The sequence below is a fragment of the Bos grunniens genome, chromosome 14 (assembly GCF_055505025.1).
Source record: "Bos grunniens cultivar Pamir isolate PY7600 chromosome 14, Bosgru_T2T1.0, whole genome shotgun sequence".
NCBI classification, from domain to species: domain Eukaryota; kingdom Metazoa; phylum Chordata; class Mammalia; order Artiodactyla; family Bovidae; genus Bos; species Bos grunniens.
The window spans coordinates 25,440,890-25,460,217 of record NC_141178.1 but is presented as its reverse complement, the minus strand read 5'-3'; the positions used below and the strand labels follow the sequence as shown (position 1 = coordinate 25,460,217).

General features: G+C 37.3%; 1 protein-coding gene and 1 long non-coding RNA gene across 5 annotated transcripts in view; both read left to right on the top strand.

Annotated features, from left to right (window-relative positions):
- The window catches only part of LOC147359204 (uncharacterized), a 47,969-nt gene extending 41,530 nt beyond the window's left edge, over positions 1–6,439 (top strand). Inside the window, exon 2 of the long non-coding RNA XR_015140629.1 lies at positions 5,713–6,439. This is a non-coding gene — a long non-coding RNA (uncharacterized LOC147359204). The remainder of the gene's footprint in view (positions 1–5,712) is intronic.
- The window catches only part of ANGPT1 (angiopoietin 1), a 475,361-nt gene that overhangs the window by 51,240 nt on the left and 404,793 nt on the right, over positions 1–19,328 (top strand). The gene's annotated exons all lie outside the window — the stretch shown is intronic.

The window sequence follows — 19,328 nt, the reverse complement described above, 5'->3', positions numbered from 1 at the left end:
TGATTCTTTAGCACTCAGCCTTCTTTATGGACCAACTCTCACATTCATATAGGACCACTGGAAAAATCATAGTTTTTTGTCAGCAAAGCTAAGTAAGTGGGGTAACAATATACAGCCTTGATGTACTTGTTTCTAAATTGAAACCAGTCAGTTGCTCCATCTCCTGTTCTCACTGTTGCTTCTTGACCCACATACAGGTTTCTCAGGAGGCAGGTAAGGTAATCTGGTATTCCCATCCCTTTAAGAATTTTCCACTGTTTGTCGTAATCCACACAGTCAAAGGCTTTAGAGTAGTCAACGAAGCAGATGTTTTTCTGGAATTCCCTTCTTTATGATCTCATGAATGTCGGCAATTTGATCGCTGTTCCTCTGCCTTTTCTAAACCCAGCTTTTACCTCTGAAAGTTCTCGGTTCATGTACTGCTGAAGCCTAACATGCAGGATTTTGAGCGTAACCTTACTAGCATGTGAAACAAGTGCAATTGTATGGTAGTTTGAATATTCTTTGGCATTGCCCTTCTTTGGGATTGGAATGAAAATGGACCTTTTCTAGTCCTGTGGCCTTTGCTGAGTTTTCCAAATTTGCTGACATATTGAGTGCAGCACTTTAACAGCATCATCTTTTAGGATTTTTAAATAGCTCAGCTGGAATCTCTGAGATGGGCTGCACATAATCTTTGAGACCTTTTGTTATGTTTGCCAGTAAATCTCCCTCTTTGACATGCTCTCGCTCAGCTTGAATATTTGTCATTTGCAACCAAGGTGTTCTGACATCTCCCACTGTTGACAGGTGATTGAATGTTTCCCTTCATCCTATCTGAACTTGTGTATACATGTGTGTGTGCATGCTCAGTCACTTCGGTCGTGTCTGACTCTTTGCCACCCCATGGACTTTAACCCTCCAGGCTCCTCTGTCCATGGGATTCTCTAGGCAAGAATACTGGAGTGGGTTGCCATGTCCTCCTCCAAGGGACCCTCCCGATTCAGGAGTCGAATTCATGTCTCCTGTGTCTCCTGTATTGCAGGTGGATTTTTTACCCACTGAGTCACCTGGGAAGCCCTGTACTTGTGTATCACAGTCATCAGATAAATTGCCTCAAAGAAATTAATGAGTATTTTTAGTATTCCCAGAGTGTACTGCTGTTTTCTACTTCACATTTTTTTCTTATGTAAGCCATTGAGGCACCCCTGGTGTTTTTCCAAGACTGAATGCTGGACTTCATTTTCTGTTATGGTGGATTCAATGGTAGCAGAAGTTTCCTGAAAGTCAAAAGCAAGGTTTATCTGGTACCTGTCTGTTCAGTATTCGAAATCAGATGAGAAGTTAAACTTCATGGAATTGCTATACCTCCCAGGTTGTTGTTATTTTTGCAGCTATTAATTTCTTAGAGTAAAATATGATTTCCATTTCTTAAGGAATATTACAAGGATAATATTCTATGAGTATTAGTGTTCTATACCTTTTGGTAAAAATCAGTGCTTTGGTTTTTCTACTTTTTGTCTGTCTCCTACTCTTCCTTAGGTGTTTATCAGTGCCTGCAACATTTGGATAAATCAGTTAGTTTAATATATGTATACATGTAGACATAAAATATATATGATTAAAAATACATATGAAAGTGATTCATTTATTTACATCCAAGATTACTGCCATCACTTTTGCATTTGGTCCATTAGTATATCAGGGTCAGAATACTTTCTGTAAAGGACCAATTAATAAATAGTTTGGGTTTGTATCCCAGATGATCTTACAGCAACTACTTACCTCTGCAATTTATTTTATTTTTTAGTATGAAGATAGCCATAGGTGGTGTGGAAACAAATGGGTTTGTCTGTGTCCAGTGCAATTTCATTTCTGAAAACAAGCAGTCATGGGCTGTATTTGGCCTTAATTCACTGACTCCTCATAGAGATTATAACTTTTGTTGTGATACTTTATATCTATAACTCTGATTCTATGTCCCTTTTGACCAGAGGACTTACTAATATTTACCTAGATACTCCAACACTGGCTAGGATATAACTGGAAGAAGAAACGGTTGGGCATGTTTCAGTGATTCAGACGACAGAAGGTGATGGCGTGGTTTCGGGTGACAGTGAATATGGAAAGGAGTGGGGATGTGTATATATTCATAATGTAAACTTAGCAGGATTTGTAATTAACTAGATGTGGGGCAGTGAGGAAGAACAGATGAATCAGGGTTCATTCCCCTTCAGAAAATACAGTATTTCCTTTTGAAAACCTTCTTGTGGATGGTTTGACCCCCATTCCATCACAAATTCAACTTGTACTCATTCTTTGGAAAGCAACTATGCTCACCATTATACCACCAGTGCCAAATCCCACTCATTCTTTAAGTGAAAACTCACATCTTAATTATCCAAGATGCCTTTCCTTGCTGCCCAAGTTCACAGTGACTCCCTGTTTTGAACTCCCATAGTATCTATTGTCTGTTTTTTTCTCTTTCTTTTTGGCATTTACACTAATACTATATTACACTATTGTTAATGCAGATGCCAGATTGTAGTATATTGTAGGATATATGGGCTACGTTTTGTATTTCTTCTGCTTCCTATTAAATTTCTAGCATAGTTTCATGTACTTAGTAGATATACATTTAATGCTTATACATAAGTGGATCAGTGAGCAATAAGTAAATTGCATTAAGATTTAATGAAGAACACGAGGAAACTTCAGAAGCAGTTTATATCTTCAACAATCTAGTGTTATTTTTCATCTCAATTCTATCAAATTAATAACAGTGCCCAGTCTTAATGGCATTCAGGTTTCTTATTCCTTCATTAGTACTTATCCTTATTACACTGACTACATTTTGCTTTTTCAAATTATTCCATTTATTATCATTCCTTGACTATACTTCTCATGTTTCATTGTAATATTTAATTTCATATCCATTTTCAAGGTCTATTACTTAACATATGTAGCTATCATTTTGACCTTCTCTTCACCCAGACTTTTCTTTAAACTCTGGCAAAGATTTTCTCTGAATTGATGTCTTTTCCCAGTGAGATTTGAGCTCTGGAATATATGTTTGCAGACGAGATTCAGATCTTGTCATAGTTTCACAGGGTTTAGGCAGTCCAGACCTGTTCCCATTGCCTCACTAAACAGTGTCAAGGGTTAGAGTTGAAATTTGGGAGCAGATAATAATGAGGTAATGCTTTGGGGTGTAAGGATAACTATAACTAGAGAATGTCAGGAGGACAAATGATTTCTCCTTCTAGGAGTTGTTTCTCATCTTGGTGTCATAGACTTTCAATGTTTTCAGTCCCATTTCCCAACATAATTGGAAGATTTTAATCACATTTCTTATATGTACTTACGTGCTTTCCAGATTGAGTCAAAAATATTGATTCAGAAAGGGTCATTTAAGAAAGTCACAAATGAGCACTGAAGCTTTAGTTATCAAATTATAATCACTATGATCCTTGGATTAGTGGAGCAAGCATAGACTAGAAGTTAAGTCTGATATGCAACTCTGAAAATATATGCTTGAATTATATATATATATATATATATATATGTGCTCTCTCTATATATATATATTAGCACATAGTATATTAAAAACATATGAAACCAATATAGATGAAGAGAAAATACATCTAATGATTAATTACTATCTCCTATTAATTTCTTAAAGTACATATGAAAACTAAATTCTAAAAATTATTTCTTTTCCTTTTCCTTTTTCTAGCCACACTGCATAGCATGTACAATCTTATTATTTCCCTGATTAGGAATCAAACCAGTGCTCCCTGCACAGGAAGTACAGAATCCTAACCACTGAACCACCAAGGAATTCCCCTAAAATTATTTCTTAATTTATTAGGTATAAAATTTATAAAATTACAGAGTTGAGAAAAATCCTCTTCTTTTAAATTCCTTTTTCTAGTTGAAGTATAGTTAATTTACAAATTTACAATATTGTGTTGGTTTGAGGTGTACAGCGAAATGATTCAGCTGTGTGTGTGTGTGTATAATTTTGTATTCTTTTCCATTGTAGGCTATTACAACATATTTACTAAAGTTTCCTTTACAGTAGTAGGTCCTTGTAATTTATCTGTTTTTTTCATGTTTTTTAATTGTAGTATAATTGTTTTACAATGTTGTATTTGTTTCTGCTGTACAATTAAATGAATCAGGTATATGTATACACATATACACATATCCCCCTCCCTCTGGAATCTCCCTCCCACTCCTTTCCCGATCCCACCTATCTAGGTCATCACAGAGCACCTGAGCTGAGCTTCACGTGCTATATAGCAGGTTCCCACCAGCTACCTTTGTTACACATGATAGTGTATATATATATCAGAGAAGGCAATGGTACCCCAACTCCAGTACTCTTGGCTGGAAAATCCCATGGACAGAGGAGCCTGGTAGGCTGCAGTCCATGTAGTCACTAAGGGTCCAACACGACTCAGTGACTTCACTTTCACTTTTCACTTTCATGCATTGGAGAAGGAAATGGCAACCCACTCCAGTGTTCTTGCCTGGAGAATCCCAGGGACGGGGGAGCCTGGTGGGCTGCCATCTATGGGGTCGCACAGAGTCAGACACAACTGAAGTGACTTAGCAGCAGTAGCAGTGTATATATTAATATTAGGTTGGTACAGAAGTAATTGTGGTTTTGGACTGTGAGTTTTTAATCATTGCAACTAGGCTCACATCTTTATTAATCAAAGTAGGAACCATTACAATCAATACATTTTTGCCAATGAGAAATAAATTTGTTTATTCCTACAGCATAAAAACCCATGCTTCAGAATGCAATGAACTCTTGGAAAGCACTTTCTACTGCTGGTTGTGGGAGTATTTTCCCTGCAAAAAGTTGTTGAGATGCTTCAAGAAGTGATAGTCATTGGCAAGGGGTCAGGTGAATATGGTAGATGAGGCAAAACTTTGTAGCCCAATTTGTTCAACTTTTGAAGCATTGATTGTATGACTTGCAGTTGAGCATTGTGAAGAAGAATTGGGCCCTTTCTATTGACCAGTACAGGCTGCAGGCATTGCAGTTTTTGGTGCATTGATCTGATGAGCATAATTCTCAGATGTAATGGTTTTGCCGAGATTCAGAAAGTTGTAGTGGATCAGAAGGGCAATAGACCACCAAACAGTGACCATGACCTTTTTCTGCTGCAAGTTTGGCTTTGGGAAGTGCCTCTTCTCGGTCCAACCACTGAGCTGGTCATTGCCGGTTGTCTTATAAAATCCACTTTTTGTTGCAATTCACAATCCAATGAAGAAATAGTTCACTGTTGTTTCATAGAATAAGAGATGATGACACTTAAAAACGATTTTTTGGTTTTGGTCAGCTCATTAGGCACCCACTTATCGAGCTTTTTCACTTTTCCAATTTGCTTCAAATGCCAAATAACCATAGAATGGTCAACACTGAGTTCTTCACCAACTTCTTGTGTAGTTGTAAGAGCTTCCGTGATTGGTTTAAGTTGGTCATTGTCAACTTCCATGGCTGGGCACTATGCTCCTCATCTTCAAGGCTCTTGTTGCCTTTGCAAAACTTTTTGAACCCCCACTGCACTGTACATTCTTTAGCAGTTCCTGGGCCAAATGCACTGTTGCTGTTGCCAGTTGTCCCTGCTGCTTTATAAGCCATTTTGAACTTGAATAAAAAAAAAAATATTGCTCGAATTTGCTTTTTGTCTAACATTATTTCTGTTTGTTTCCAAGGCAAACCATTCAATATCACAGTAATCCAAGTCTATGCCCCAACCAGTAATGCTGAAGAAGCTGAAGTTGAACAGTTCTATGAAGACCTACAAGACCTTTTAGAACTAACACCCAAAAAAGATGTCCTTTTTATTATAGGGGACTGGAATGCAAAAGTAGGAAGTCAAGAAACACCTGGAGTAACAGGCAAATTTGGCCTTGGAATACAGAATGAAGCAGGGCAAGGACTAATAGAGTTTTGCCAAGAAAATGCACTGGTAATAACAAAACACCCTCAGCCAACAACACAAGAGAAGACTCTATACATGGACATAACCAGATGGCCAACACCAAAATCAGATTGATTATATTCTTTGCAGCCAAAGATGGAGAAGCTCTATACAGTCAACAAAAACAAGACCAGGAGCTGACTGTGGCTCAGACCATGAACTCCTTATTGCCAAATTCAGAATGAAATTGAAGAAAGTAGGGAAAACCACTAGACCATTCAGGTATGACCTAAATCAAATCCCTTATGATTATACAGTGGAAGTGAGAAATAGATTTAAGGGCCTAGATCTGATAGATAGAGTCCCTGATGAGCTATGGAATGAGGTTCGTGACATTGTATAGGAGACAGGGATCAAGACCATTCCCATGGAAAGAAATGCAAAAAAGTAAAATGGCTGTCTGGGGTGGCCTTACAAAGAGCTGTGAAAGGAAGAGAAGCAAAAAGCAAAGGAGAAAAGGAAAGATATAAACATCTGAATGCAGAGTTCCAAAGAATAGCAAGAAGAGAAAAGAAAGCCTTCTTCAGCGATCAATGCAAAGAAATAGAGGAAAACAACAGAATGGGAAAGACTAGGGATCTCTTCAAGAAAATTAGAGATACCAAAGGAACATTTAATGCAAAGATGGGCTCGATAAAGGACAGAAATGGTATGGGCCTAACAGAAGCAGGAGCTATTAAGTAGAGGTGGCAAGATACACAGAAGAACTGTACAAAAAAGATCTTCATGACCCAAATAATCATGATGGTGTGATCACTGGCCTAGAGCCAGACATCCTGGAGTGTGAAGTCAAGTAGGCCTTAGAAAGCATCATTACAAACAAAGCTAGTGGAGGTGATGGAATTCCAGTTGAGCTATTCCAAATCCTGAAAGATGATGCTGTGAAAGTGCTACACTCAATATGCCAGCAAATCTGGAAAACTCAGCAGTGGCCACAGGGCTGGAAAAGGTCAGTTTTCATTCCAATCCCAAAGAAAGGCAATGCCAAAGAATGCTCAAACTACCACACAATTGCACTCATCTCACACGCTAGTAAAGTAATGCTCAAAATTCTCCAAGCCAGGCTTCAGCAATATGTGAACCGTGAACTTCCTGATGTTCAAGCTGGTTTTAGAAAAGGCAGAGGAACCAGAGATCAAATTGCCAACATCCGCTGGATCATGGGAAAAGCAAGAGAGTTCCAGAAAAACATCTATTTCTGCTTTATTGACTATGCCAAAGCCTTTGACTATGTGGATCACAATCAACTGTGGAAAATTCTTAAAGAGATGGGAATACCAGACCACCTGACCTGCCTCTTGAGAAATTTGTATGCAGGTCAGGAAGCAACAGTTAGAACTGGACATGGAACAACAGACTGGTTCCAAATAGGAAAAGGAGTTCGTCAAGGCTGTATATTGTCACCCTGCTTATTTAACTTATATGCAGAGTACATCATGAGAAACGCTGGACTGGAAGAAACACAAGCTGGAATCAAGATTGCCAGGAGAAATATCAATAACCTCAGATATGCAGATGATACCACCCTTATGGCAGAAAGTGAAGAAGAACTAAAAGCCTCTTGATGAAAGTGAAAGTGGAGAGTGAAAAAGTTGACTTAAAGCTCAACATTCAGAAAACGAAGATCATGGCATCCGATCCCACCACTTCATGGGAAATAGATGGGGAAACAGTGGAAACAGTGGCAGACTTTATTTTTCTGGGCTCCAAAATCACTGCAGATGGTGACTGCAGCCATGAAATTAAAAGACGCTTACTCCTTGGAAGGAAAGTTATGATAGATAGCATTTTCAAAAGCAGAGACATTACTTTGCCAACGAAGGTCCATCTAGTCAAGGCTATGGTTTTTCCTGTGGTCATGTATGGATGTGAGAGTTGGACTGTGAAGAAAGCTGAGTGCCGAAGAATTGATGCTTTTGAACTGTGGTGTTGGAGAAGACTCTTGAGAGTCCCTTGGACTGCAAGGAGATCCAACCAGTCCATTCTGAAGGAGATCAGGCCTGGGATTTCTTTGGAAGGAATGATGCTAAAGCTGAAACTCCAGTACTTTGGCCACCTCATGCATAGAGTTGACTCATTGAAAAAGACCCTGATGCTGGGAGGGATTGGGGGCAGGAGGAGAAGGGGACGACAGAGGATGAGATGGCTGGATGGCATCACTTACTCGATGGACTTGAGTCTGGGTGAACTCTGGGAGTTGGTGATGGACAGGGAGGCCTGGCGTGCTGTGATTCATGGGGTCACAAAGTGTCGGACATGACTGAGCGACTGAACTGAACTGATTTCTATAATCTAAAATAAATATAAAATAAACAGCAAGCAATAAATCATTAGCCAAAAAAAGCGAGGAATGCACATTATAGAACATAATCACTTATAAAACTTAATCCAATGTCAAACAGCAAAGTTCAAGTGTGTAAAACCACAATTGCTTTTGCACCAACCTAATGTATCAATTCCAATCTCCCAATTTGTTTCGACCTCCCTTCCCCCCTTCCCCCTCCCTCGTGTCCACATGTCTATTCTGTAATTCTGTGTCTCTATTCCTGCCTTTCAAAGAGGTACCATTTTTTCTAGATTCCACGTATATGCATTAATATATGCTATTTGTTTTTTATATAGTAGGTTATATCTATAAATCCCATTACAAATCTCCTAATTTATCTCTCCTTCCCCCATTCTCCCTTTGATAACCATAAGGTTATTTTTTAAATTTACTTTTAATTGCAGGATAATTGCTTTACAGTATTGTGTTGGTTTCCTCCGTACAACCTTGTGAATGAGCCTTAAGTATACGTATATCCCCTCCCTATGTAGCCTCGCCCCCAGTCCCTCATCCTACCCCTCTAGTTGTCACAGGGTGAGATCCCTGTGTTACACCACAACTTCCTACTTACGAACTATCTGTTTTTCATATGGAATGTTTATGTTTCAGTGCTACTGTCTCAATTTGTTTCACCCTCTCCTTCCCCTGCTATGTCCATAAGTCTGTTCTCTATGTTTTCATCTCTATTCCTGCTGTGCAAATAGGTTCATCAGTACCATTTTCCTAGATTCCATATATATGTGTTAATATATGTTTTACTTTCCTTCCTGATTTACTTCACTCTGTATAACAGTCTTTAGCTTCATCCACCTCAGTTCAACTGACTCATATTCATTTTTATGGCTGAGTAATATTTTGGTGTGCATATGTACCACAGCTTCTTTATCCGTTCATCTATCAACGAATGTCTAGGTTGTTTACATGTACTGGATATTGCAAATAGTGCCGTAATGAATATTGGGGTACATGTGTCTTTTTCAGTTATGATTTTCTCAGGGTATATACCTAGTAGTGGGATTGCTGGGTCATACGGTAGTTTTATTCTTAGTTTATTAAGGAATCTGCATACTGTTCTCCATAGTGGCTGTATCAATTTACATTCCCACCAACAGTTCAAGAGGGTTCCCTTTCTCCACATCTTCTCCAGAATTTATTGTTTGTAGATATTTTGATGATGGCCATTCTGACCCTTGTGAACTGATACCTTATTGTACTTTTTGATTTGCATTTCTCTAATAGTGAGTGATGTTGAGCATCTTTTCATGTGTTTATTGGCCATGAGTATATCTTCTTTGGAGGAATGTCTGTTTAGATCTTCTGTCCAATTTTTGATTGGGTTGTTTGTTTTTCTCATATTTAACTGCATGAGCTTCCTGCATATTTTAGAGATTAATTCTTTGTCCATTGCTCCATTTGCAAATATTCCCTCATTCTGAGGGTTGCCTTTTGGTCTTGTTTATGTTTCCTTTGCTGTGCAAATGCTTTTGAGTTTAATTAGGTCCCATTTGTTTATTTTTGTTTTTATTTTTATTACTCTTAAGAGGTGGGTCAAAAAAAGATCTTGCTGCAATTTATGTGAAAGGGTTATACCTGTTTTCCTTTAAGAGTGTTATAGTGCTTAGTCTTACATTTGGGTTTTTAATCCATTTTGAGTTTTTTTGTGCATAGAGTTAGGGAGTGTTCTAATTTCATTCTTTTACATACAACTGTCCAGTTTTCCCAGCACCACTTACTGAAGAGGTTTTCTCCATTGTATATTCTTGCCTCCTTTGTCATAGATTTGGTGACCATAGGTGCATGGGTTTATCTCTGGACTTTTTATCCTGTTCCATTGATCTAGATTTCTGTTTTTGTGCCAGTACCATACTGTCTTGATTAATTTATAGCGTAGTATGAAGTCGGGGAGCCTTATTCCTCCAGATCACTTTTTCTTTCTCCAGATTGCTTTGGCTATTCAATGTTTTCTTCTTTCCATACAAATTGTAAAATTTTTTGTTCAAGGTCTGTGAAAAGTGCCATTGATAATTTGATACAGATTGTATTGAATCTGTAGACTGCTTTGGGTAGTATAATCATTTTCACAATATTGAGTCTTCCAATTCAGGAACATGATGTATCTCTCCATCTGTATCATCTTTGATTTCTTTCATCAGTGTACTATAGATTTCTGCATATAGGACTTTTTCTTCTTAGGTGGATTTATTCCTAGGTGTTTTATTCTTTTTATTGTAATGGTGAATGGGATTGCTTCCTTAATCTCTCTTTCTGATTTTTCATTGTTAGCTCCTATCATTCTCAAGCTCTTCCAAGAAATTGCAGAGGGAGAAACACTCCCAAAGTCATTCTACAAGGCCACCAGCACTCTGATACCAAAATCAAACAAAGATATCACAAAAAAAGAAACTTACAGGCCAGTATCACTGATGAACATAGATGCAAAAATCCTCAACAAATAGAATTCAATGACACATTAAAAGTATCATACACGATGATCAAGTGGGGTTTATCCCAAGGATGCAAGTATTCTTCAATATACACAAATTGATCAGTGTGATACACCATACTAGCAAATTGAAAGATACAAATCATATGATAATCTCAATGATACAGGAAAAACTTTCAAAAAAATTCAACACCCACTTATAAGAAAAACTCTCCAGAAAATGGGCATAGAAGGAACCTGTGTGTGTGTTAAAAGGAACCTACCTTAACATAATAAAGGCCATATATGACAAACCCACAGTAAACATTATTCTCAGTGGTGAAAAACTAAAAGAATTTCTTCTAGGATTAGGAATAAGACAAGGATACCCAGTTTCACCATTATTATTCAACATAGTTTTGGAAGTCCTAGCCACAGAAGTCAGAGAGAAAAAGAAATAAAAGAAATCCAGATTGTAAAAGAAGTAAAACTCTGTTTGCAAACTACATGATACTATACATAGAAAACCCTAAAGATATCATCAGAAAATTACTAGAGCTAATAAATGAATTTAGTAAAGTTGTAGGATACAGAATCAATACACATAGGATTGTTTTTTATGTCTATGAGTCTATTTGTTTTGTAAATAAGTTCATTTGTATATTCTTTTTAGATTGCACATACAAGTGATAACATGATATTTGTCTTTCTCTGTGTGACTTCACTCACAATGATAATCTCTAGGTCCGTCTGTGTTGCTACAAATGGCGTTATTTCATTTTTCTTATGGCTGAGTAATATTCCACTGTGTATATATAACCATATCTTCTTCATCCATTCATCTGTTGATGAACATTTAGATTGCTTCCAAGTCTTGGCTAATGTAAATGCTGCTGCTGTGAACATTGGGGTGCATGTATCTTTCTGAATTAGAGTTTTCTCCAGATATATACCCATAAGTGGAATTACAAGGTATGATGATTCTATTTTTAGATTTTTAAGAAACTTTCATACTGGTCTATGGCTGCACCAATTTGCATTCCCACCACAGTGTAGGAGGGTTCCTTTTTCTCTGCATCTGCTCCAATATTTATTGTATAGACATTTTAATGATGACCTGTCTGTCTGAGGTGATATACCTCATTGTTGCTTTAATTCACATTTCTCTAATAAATTAGTGATATTGAACATCTTTTTATGTGTCTGTTGTTCATCTGTATGTCTTCTTTGGAGAAAAGTCAATTTAGGTCTCCTGCCCATTTTTTATTTGGGTTGTTTGGTTTTTTTATGTTGAGCTGCATGAACTGTTTTTATATTTTAGAAATTAATCCCCTCCCAGTAGCATTGGTTACAAGTATTTTCTTCAAATCCATAGGTTGCATTTTTGTTTTATTTATGGTTTCCTTTGCTGTGCAAAAGCTATTAAGTTTAATTAAGTCCTATTTGTTTATTTTTGTTATTTCCATTACTCTGGGAGATGGATTCATAAAGATATTGCTGCAATTTTTGTCAAAGAGTTTTCTGCCTACGTTTTTCTCTAAGAGTTTTATGGTATCCAGTCTTACTTACACTTAGGGCTTTAATTCATTTTGAATTTATCTTTATATATTAGAGAATGTTTTAATTTCATTCTTTTACATGTAGTTGTCCTTTTTACTAGCACAACTTATTGAAGAGACTGTCTTTTCGGCATTGTGTATTCTAACCTCCTTTATCATAAATTAATTTGTCGTAAGCACATGGGTTTATTTCTGAGCTTTCTATCCAGTTTCATTGATCTCTGTGTCTGGCTTTGTGTCAGTACCATAATGTTTTGATTACTGAAGCTTAGTAAAGTGAGTGCATGTAGCTGTGTAAATGGTAGTACACTTTGAGGGTCTTTTTGATTCCAACATATACCCACCTGCTTCTACTGAATCTTAAGTTCTGAGTGTCTGTACAAATCTAGTTTTAGAGAAGCAAAACAGCTGGGTTGTGGTGTGTGTATGTGTGCATACTTGGGTGTCTTAGCCATTACATTTCAAGGATTTGACCTAATGCAACAGTGGGAGCTCATTAAGCACACACTGTAAAGCTGTTTTTTTGTTTTTTTTTTTTCACATGATGGTTAAACTTGAAGTCCTAAGGAAAGGTAGTTGGAAAGGAGAGGTGGTATAAAGTGCAGGAGAGCAAGAAAAGCTGGAAACCCAAAATATACAGTGGAAGAGAACAAGAACAAGCCCTTGAATTTGTACTGAGACCCTTGCCAGTTCTTATTGCCTCTAACTGGGAATGGCAACCCACTCCAGTACTCTTGCCTGGAAAATCCCAGGGATGGAGGAGCCTGGTAGGCTACAGTCCAAGGGGTTGCAAAGAGTCGGACACGACTGAGCGACTTCACTTCACTTTAAAAAAATACTAGTACTCTTTTTTTGTCATTATGATTATTCTTTTTATTATTCATCTGTTCTCCCAGCAGACCTTTTGTAAGAAGTATTAATATTACAGCAAGCAGCTTTTAGAGATGTTTTTCTTTAATCCACTGTAGGAAAATTGTCAAGGCAAGCTGCTATTTTGATATTTGAAAGGTATCAGAAAGACCCAGGACCACAGAGATTGCAAAACTGCCAGTTTGCCAGAATATGTTTGTCAAGCATGGCGCCTCCCCTCTGGTAAATTAAATGAGGGAGGCATCTTGATCTCTGTACATCAGAAGGTCAGTGTTGGGGCTCCTCTCATAGCTGTTTGCCTACAGTTTCTCAGACACATAGGTGTAGGCAAAGTCCGTATGTTCTTTGTTCAGAACAAGTGATAAAGATTTGGAGAGAAGAGAAATCTCAGCTTAGTGTTTGAATTTGGTATTTGAGAAGAGCAGACAATAAATGCCATAAAATGGTCCAGGAAAGCAGCTTGAACTTTAAGAATGTTGCTTTTCCTCTCTTCTCCCACTTCCCCCTGAGATTTTTCACACTTATATTAATTAGCTCCATGACTCATATTAGGTTATACAGTAGAATCTGGATTTCAAATAAATGTCAAAATCAGAAAATAGACCTTCAAAAGCAGCTATGAAGAAAATGGGCTTTTTTGTTTCTGAAGCATTTTGTCATCTGAAGCACAGACCTTATTTTTCAAATACCCTGTCACCAAAATAACAAGGAAATAACATTAAAGATTCTCCAGGGTTCTGGAATTGTTGCATAACATGGTCTTATGGAAGAGCGAGTTGTGGAATGGCCATGCCTGGTCCACCTCCCCCTGGTTCCAATAGCCTGTCACCTGGACGTCTCTTCCAAGCTTCTCATCTGGAGAGTAAAGATAGTAAACAAGCTGATCTTCAGTGAGCTTTCCAGTATTCATTTCTATCAAAAATATTGTCATCAAAACAGTATGGTACTGGCACAAAAACAAAAATATAGATCAGTGAAACAGGAAGAAAGCCCAGAAATAAACCCACACACCTATGGTCTATTAACCTATAACAAAGAAGGCAAGACTATATAATGGAAGAAAGACAGTCTGTTCAATGAATGATGCTGGGAAAACTGGACAGCTGCATGTAAAAAAAAAAAAGGAAATTAGAACACTTGTTAACAGCATACATAAAAATAAACTCAAAATGGATTAAAGACCTAAATATAAGACTGGATACAGTAAAACTCTTAGAGGAAAACATAGGCAGAGCACTCTATAACTTAAGTCACAGCGTTATTTTTTTGATCTGTCTCCCAGAGTAATGGAAATAAAAATAAGTAAATGGGACCTAGTTAAACTCAAAAGTTTTTGCACAGCAAAGGCAATCATAAACAAAGTTAAAAGACATCCCACAGAATGGGAAAAATATTTGAAAACGATGTGACTGACAAGGAATTAGTCTCCACAATGTATAAACAACTCGTGACTTAATATCATAAAAACAAACAACTCAATAAAAAATAGGCAGAAGACTTAAATAGACATTTCTCCAAAGAAGCCATACAGATGGCCAAGAGGCACATGAAAAGATGTTCAACACTGCTAATTATTAGAGAAATGAAAATCAAAACTACAATGAGATATCATCTCACACCAGTAAGAATGGTTATCATCAAAAAATCCACAAACAGTGAATGCTAGAGAAGGTTTGGAGAGAAGGGAACCCTCTGACACTATTGGTGGGAATGTAAATTGGTATAGTTACTGTGAAGAACAGTATGGAGATTCTTTAAAAAACTAAAAGTAGAGCTACCATATGATCCTTCAATCCTGCTCCTGGGCATATATGTGGAGAATAACATGATCTGAAATGATACATGCATTCCAGTGTTCATTGCACACTGTCTACAATAGCCAAGGTGAATAGTTGGGGAAACAGTGGAAACAGTGTCAGACTGTTTTTTTGGGCCCCAAAATCACTGCAGATGGTGACTGCAGCCATGAAATTAAAAGACGCTTACTCCTTGGAAAGAAAGTTATGACCAACCTAGGTAGCATATTGAAAAGCAGAGACATTACTTTGCCAACAAAGGTCCATCTAGTCAAGGCTATGGTTTTTCCAGTGGTCATGTATGGATGTGAGAGTTGGACTGTGAAGAAAGCTGAGCACCGAAGAATTGATGCTTTTGAACTGTGGTGTTGAAGAAGACTCTTGAGAGTCCCTTGGACTGCAAGGAGATCCAACCAGTCCATCCTAAAGATCAGTCATGAGTATTCATTGGAAGGACTGGTGTTGAAGCTGAAACTCCAGTACTTTGGCCACCTGATGCGAAGAGCTGACTCATTTGAAAAGACCCTGATGTTGGGAAAAATTGAGGGCTGGAGGAGAAGGAGACAACAGAGGATGAGCTGGTTTGACAGCATCACTGACTCAAGGGACATGAGTTTGGGTAAACTCCAGGAGTTGGTGATGGACAGAGGCCTGGCATGCTGCAGTTCATGGGGTCTCAAAGAGTCGGACACGACTGAGTGACTGAACTGAACTGAAAGAACAACTTAAATGTCCATTGAAAAATAAATGGATGAAGATGTGATACATATATGTATTCATACAATGAGATATTATTTAGCCATTTAAAAGAATGAGATAATGCCATTTGCAGCAACGTGGATAGACCTAGGGATTATCATACTTAGTGAAGAATGACTGAGTAAAATATACAGAGTGGTGCCTCCTATGTATAATCATAGAAAATCTAGTCCTGTTAATCATAGCACTATATGCAAACTCCTTCCTAGGAGTTGGAAATGCTGAAGGACAGTACAAAGAAGGATGGGGAAGTATAGACCTGGCTACTGCCCCATGTCCATGAGGTGAGTCAGAAGATAAGCAATTATGTGGCTGAAGAACAAAATCACCACTGCTTTACTTCTCCCTTCAAAACTTCCCACAAGATCCTCTCTTATAGATTCTGTTATGAGATATATAGGGAAAGGAATTCTGAGATATATGGATCAATTAATCAGGTAGCTATGTCAACACATTATAGAGTCACCACAGCATCAGAATCTTTGAAATGGTTTAGCATATTGTAAAGAAGTTTAAAATGTATGTTGTGTGTGTCTCTGTGTGTACGAGAAAGGAAAAGTGGTGGTATGAGTCTAGGATGAGGAGTGTAGAAAGTAGGTGTTTATAAAAGAAAAAAACATCTTAAACAGAGTTATCACTATATTTTGTATTGGAATATCACTTTGCAGAGTGATTTTATGTTCATAAATTCCTTGATACTTTGATGAAATTTCTAAAATTGTTATAAATACATTTTTGGAAGAGAGTATAGTTAGCCTTAGGATTTCCTGAAGAAGTGTATTTCTCCTTCTAGTAATTATTGGAGTTTCTCATGATATTCCCTTCTGAATAGTATAAATAGAATTTTATGATTGTGGTGTTTTGTTTAATTCAGGGATGGGTACTTTTGGCCAGTTTGTGTATTTTTTACATCTTAAACCTAGTTTGTTCTAAGTTTGATGAGACACGTAGGCTGAAGGGATTTTCCTTTAACTTACAAGCCCTGTGCTTTGAGAAGTAAACTCAATCCATATATTTCTGATTCGTTTATACTGAAGTCATTAACATGTTGTAGTATATACTCTCTGTCTTTAAAATAAGTGTTTTTTCCTAAAAAGAGAAAGCTTCATTTTTCTAAGATAAGAGTAAATGAACTCAGAGATCAATGATCTAAATCCTGTTTGAAAATTGAACTTCATGAAATTAGGGTATACACTTTCCCAAGTCATATATTTTATTTTTTATGTCAGAGCTTTCAATTTCCATGCTAATCTCCATGCCAAAATCTCTAATTTTATTAACATCTCATTTTGATGTAGGGTGTCTTAATTCATATACATTTAGGTAAGGACTGTCATTACATTATTTTCCTATCAGAATTCTTTCGTCAGATGTACTACTCACTAAAATTATTATCAAAATTCTTTTATTTTTATTTGCTTTCTAACTGAAGAATACCTCATTTCAGAAAAGGCATTATAAATCTATTGAAAAAATTTTAATTTTGATTCAGTTCAGTTCAGTTCAGTCACTCAGTCATGTCCGACTCTTTGCGACCCCATGAATTGCAGCATGCCAGGCCTCCCTGTCCATCACCAACTCCCAGAGCTCACTCAGACTCACGTCCATCGAGTCAGTGATGCCATCCAGCCATCTCATCCTCTGCCATCCCCTTCTCCTCCTGCCCCCAATCCCTTCCAGCATCAGAGTCTTTTCTAATGAGTCAACTCTTCGCATGAGGTGGCCAAAGTACTGGAGTTTCAGCTTTAGCATCATTCCTTCCAAAGAAATCCCAGGGCTGATCTCCTTCAGAATGGACTGGTTGAGAGTCCAAGGGACTCGCAAGAGTCTTCTCCAACACCACAGTTTAAAAGCATCAATTCTTCGGCACTCAGCTTTCTTCACAGTCCAACTCTCACATCCATACATGACCACTGGAAAAAACCATAGCCTTGACTAGACGGACCTTTGTTGGCAAAGTAATGTCTCTGCTTTTCAGTATGCTATCTAGGTTGGTCATAACTTTTCTTCCAAGGAGTAAGCATCTTTTAATTTCATGGCTGCAGTCACCATCTGCAGTGATTTTGGAGCCCCCCAAAATAAAGTCTGCCACTGTTTCCACTGTTTCCCCATCTATTTCCCATGAAGTGATGGGACCGGATGCCATGATCTTAGTTTTCTGAATGTTGAGCTTTAAGCCAACTTTTTCACTCTCCTCTTTCACTTTCATCAAGAGGCTTTTAGTTCCTCTTCACTTTCTGCCATAAGAGTGGTGTCATCTGCATATCTGAGGTGACTGATATTTCTCCCGGCAATCTTGATTCCAGCTTGTGCTTCTTCCAGCCCAGTATTTCTCATAAATGTACTCTGCATATAAGTTAAATAAGCAGGGTGACAGTATACAGCCTTGACATACTCCTTTTCATATTTGGAACCAGTCTGTTGTTCCTTGTCCAGTTCTAACTGTTGCTTCCTGACCTGCATACAGGTTTCTCAAGAGGAAGGTCAGGTAGTCTGGTATTCCCATCTCTTTCAGAATTTTCCTCAGTTTATTGTGATCCACACAGTCAAAGGCCTTGGCATAGTCAATAAAGCAGAAATAGATGTTTTTCTGGAACTCTCTTGCTTTTTCCATGATCCAGAAGATGTTTTCCTTCAAGATAATTAAATTGATTGATTAAATTAAGTTGATAGTATTTAAATAATACCTAGATTTGTAACTAAATTTAAAATAGAATTTTCTCATTGATTTTTTTTCAGAGACTTTTTTCACACCATTGTATTGCTATAATTTCAGTGGGAAATTTAAAAGGATCAAATGTTATTCTTCCTATTTAGATCCTGATTTTAAGATTATAAGCATCAATAAAGTATGTTAGCGCATATATATGAAGTTTAGAAAGACAGTATCGACGATCCTATATGCAAAGCAGCAAAAGAGACACAGATGTAAAGAACAGACTTTTGGACTGTATGGGAGAAGGCGAGGGTGGGATGATTTGAGAGACTAGCATTGAAACATGTATATTACCATATGTAAAATAGATGACCAGTGCAAGTTTGATGCATGAAGCAGGGCATTCAAAGCCAGTGCTCTGGGACAACCCAGAGGAATGGGGTGGGGAGGGAGGTAGGAGGGGTGTTCAGAATGGAGAGACAAATGTGCACCCGTGGGTGATTCATGTAGATGTATGGCAAAAACCACCACAATATTGTAAAGAATTTATCCTGCAATTAAAATAAATTAGTTTTTAAAAAAGATTATATTATTATAGTACAAAATTGTCTTGAGGCAAATCAAAAGCTCCCAAAACAAACTAGAAATATTACCACAAATGACATATTTAATAAATGTTTAAGCATTTTTATTTAGTCTTCTTTTATACACTAATATGTGTATGCACATATATATATTCATATACATTTATATATATATATTCTACTTAGTTTTTAAACATGTATGTAGTACTATATTACCTATCTTTTATGTGTATATGTCTAAAAGTTACACATATAAATAAATTCTCTAAGAATTATGTTTACTTGCTAGAAAAAAATGCACACACTCAGTTAAACAATTCAAACAATAAGGAAAAGATGTTAATTCTATCTTTTAACCATCACATGTTGAAGCAA